General features: G+C 41.7%; 1 long non-coding RNA gene across 1 annotated transcript; it reads left to right on the forward strand.

Moving 5' to 3' along the window:
* Positions 1–1,159: 1,159 nt before the first annotated feature.
* LOC131522419 (uncharacterized) lies at positions 1,160–3,490 on the forward strand. Its single transcript, XR_009266528.1, has 3 exons — positions 1,160–1,477; positions 2,932–3,027; positions 3,386–3,490. It is a non-coding gene; the product is annotated as an uncharacterized LOC131522419 (long non-coding RNA).
* Positions 3,491–3,876: the final 386 nt, after the last annotated feature.

A 3,876-nucleotide genomic window follows, 5' to 3' on the forward strand; every position in this document is an offset into this window, starting at 1 on the left:
ACTGAGCCTCTGCAAAATGCTATGAAACTGTTCGTTGACGGATCCAGCTTTCATGAGAACGGTAAACGCTACACCGGCTGGGCTGTGGTGAATGAACATGGTGAAACTGTTGACTGTGGTTCTCTTTCAGGTGGCGGGGTTCAAGTTGCAGAACTCATTGCCCTGACCCACGCTTTACAGTTTGGCAAAAGAAAACGTATAAATGTGTACACGACAGCCGTTATGCTTACGGAGTCGCTGTGGACTTTGGCCCTGTGTGGAAACGCAGGGGATTCCTGACTACTGTTGGTCTTCCTATTTCTCATCAAAAGCAGGTCATTGAACTGATGGAGGCCTGCTCTCTCCCTGCAGCTGGAGCTGTGATCAAGGTCACGGGACATTCACAGGAGGAGTCACCAGAAGCAAAAGGAAATCAGGCTGCGGACGCTGCTGCCAGGAGGGCTGCAACTCAAACTGATAAACTTGTGAATGTAATATCCCTTTCTCCCCAGGAGGAGGAAGTGCCAACCCGAGACATATTTGAAATCTATGACACTGATGATCCAGAAGAGACTGAACAGTGGACTAAGAATTTTCATGGAAGTAAAAATTCCATGATCGATTCATTTGCCCCTCATCTGCTCGGACTGAATTAATGTCTTTATATCATGGTTTGGCACATGCGGGTCCTGAAAAGCTACATGCAATGATCTCAAAAATATGGTGGTGGCCTAAGATGAGAACCGCTTGTTCAGATTTTTGTAAAAGATGTTTAGTATGTCTCAAGGTGAATTCTCCTTCAAAGCTAAAAATTCCCTTGCGACATGCTCCCCGCCCTCAGGGACCATGGACACATTTGCAAATTGATTTCATAGGTCCATTGCCCCCTAGTGGAGGGTTTAGATACATCTTAATGATCGTTGATTTGTTTTCCAGATGGGTGGAGGCCTTTCCGCTGAGGAAGTAGTAGGTTTGTGGACAAAAGCCAATTCAAATAGATTGCCATTGTACACATAGGAGGTGCGATGGATCGTAGGCAAGTTTGGATACCCGTTTGTCACTTATTTAGTTTTGAAAATGGCACTTTCACCTTACCCCCGCTCAGAAGTGTAGTCCAGGGTATACGCTGGTATACGGCGTATACCTACTTATTTTTCAGTCAGCATTGCGTATACCCACTTCTAAATCCCCCCCTGATGCGCACCGGTCAGTAATATCTGTGAGCCATGACCCACCCTCCTCTGCCTCTAATTGGCTGGTACTCGCTGCTTTCACTGATGAGATTGGTTAACTTTAGGCATGAGGACTGATGAGCCAATCAGAGGCAGAGTAGGGCGGGTGCCGCAGGTCATGCCGAGGAAAATATCGCTACTACCTCAGGTGCCAGTGAAAAAAAAAAAAAACTTGACTACGATAACGGCAGCAGACCAAACAACAGATGAAGAAACAACACAAGCGGCGGTGTGCCACCCCAGTTGATGGAAGACATAATTCTGAGGTAAGTTTTAAGGTGGTTTCCAAAAATTATCATTATTTTAACTAGTGGCAATATGACTGTACATTTAGAGGAGAAGAGATTTTGCCACCAATAGTTAGTGCGAGTCGGCTAACGTTATGAAGCTAGCTACGTAGATTGGGATAATGTGGGGAAACCGGGGCATTGTTGGTTTTTAGTAAGTGTTTAATCAACCCAGTTCTTAAGAATTTCATACCAGACTGATGAAACTGATTATCTCAATGTCTATGAAGCTTGTTTATTATTGTAAAGGTCTAAATTATAACGTTAGCCAAGTTACTTAGCCCTAAATTATAACATTAGCCAAGTTACTTAGCCCTAACTAACCTATATGATCTAGTTTAATTTTATAGCAGCTAGGCTGGTAGTTGATTTTTAAGTAAGTTAAAACACAAGAATGGGGACATGTAGTTTAAGATTCAGCCTAAAACAATATTGAGGTCTAATCAGGCTGTCTTATTTTGTATAGGGACAGATAAGTTAACAATGAAAAGGAAGGGATATATTGCTGACTTTTTTGTAAAGAGGCACAAATCAGGCTCAGATCAGGCCCAGGCAGACCCCACCCCTGAAACCAGCAGCCCTGGCAGCTCTCAACCGGGAGCTAGCCAGGCAAGTCAGTGTGAGCATAGACAAGGACCCAGTCTACCACCACCAGGTCAGAACATACAGGCAGTAAATTGCATCTCCAGTTTATTGAAAAGTGAAGCCTCACACTGTAACAAAAGGTGATTTTGACAGATTAAGCCTCATTTTGAATGTTGATTTAGCTTGTAACAATAGATGAATTTCAGTGTGATGTTATTTATTTTATTGCCGTTATATTTATTTTGTCTGTATCCATGTTTGTTTGTTTTTTTACAATGCTACTGTTATATAACATTTTGTGTTAAATTTGTTGTTTTTTGTTAAATAAACTCTCCCAAGTATTTCACTCACTAATCTCCTGTATGCTTCAGCTTTACTTGCTGAAAATATTTCCACTTGGTTATGCAGATTGTTAATGTAAAGAGGGGGACCCATGTCTTGCTGATGACTATTGTGATCACAGTTGTGTGTGTGTGTGTGTGTGTGTGTTTGTTTATATTACATTGTGGGTACCAAATGTCCCCACAAGGATAGTAAAACCTGAAATCACCTCCATTGTGGGGACCAACCAGCGGTCCCCATGAGGGGAATGGGTTAATAAACATACTAAATTATATATTTTTTTAAATGTAAAAATGCAGAATGTCTCCTGTGATGGGTAGGTTTAGGGAAAGGGGCAGTGTAAGGGGATAGAATATATAGTTTGCACAGTATAAAAACCATTACGCCTATGGAAAACCCCACAAAGATAGTAAAACAAACATGTGTGTGTGTGTGTGTGTGTGTGTGTGTGTGTGTGTGTGAGAGAGAGACAGGGAGATGCATAATTATTTTTGTTGTTTCTGTAGACATCAATAATGACTGGCCAGACCTGTGGAGTGCTAAACAAACAGAAGACTTCAAATCCAAGAACCCATGGTTGGGATCCAAAAACAAAAAATTGGGTAAGTTTAGGTAGATTGCTAGTTTGGGTAACTTTTGAAACAGATAACTGTGTGTGTGTGTGTGTGTGTGTGTGAGTTGGTTTATATGATTTATGAGGACACAAATTTGTATAATGACATGTGTATTACATTGGTATTACAACTTTAGGGTGGTTAATGAGGACATGTCAAAAGTCCTCGTAAATCAAATAGCTTAAAAAACATAAAAAAACAATGTTTTATTAAAAATGTAAAAATGCAGCATGTCTCCTGTGATGTGTGTGTGTGTGTGTGTGTGTGTGTGTGTGTGTGTAAAGGACCATACACACGTACAGCTGTGGATACAGGAGTAGTTACATTGTTTGTTTATGCTTCGCAGGATGTCTGGTCTGTAGCAGTGTGAACTCCATTGGGATCGACAAGGAGCAAGGTGTATCGCTCTCAAGAGAATGGATGAACTTTGAAATTCAAGTGTCTGGCCAGGAAGTAGAACAACAAGTTTGTCAGTCTTGAGAAATAAGGTGAGGAAACATGCGTTGTCCAAGGCCCACACTCAGGCTGTGAAGGTGGCAGAGCAACAGAAAGAAGCTGCCATTGAGAATGCAGTGGAGACTATGACTGAGTCCTACATGAAGGAAACTGAAGCTGTGTTTCGAACAGCCTACCATCTGGCCAAAAATAACCGACCCTTTTCTGACCATGAAAGCCTCATTGAGCTGCAGGAACTGAATGGTGTAAAAATGGGCTCAATACTTCATTCACGTTACAGTGCAACACAAATAATACAACATGTTGCTAGTGAGATGCAGAACAAAATCATCAGTAGCATTATAGCATCATCCAGTAAGTTAGCTGTCCTAATTGACGAGG

Source organism: Onychostoma macrolepis, chromosome 16 (assembly GCF_012432095.1).
Source record: "Onychostoma macrolepis isolate SWU-2019 chromosome 16, ASM1243209v1, whole genome shotgun sequence".
Classification (NCBI taxonomy): domain Eukaryota; kingdom Metazoa; phylum Chordata; class Actinopteri; order Cypriniformes; family Cyprinidae; genus Onychostoma; species Onychostoma macrolepis.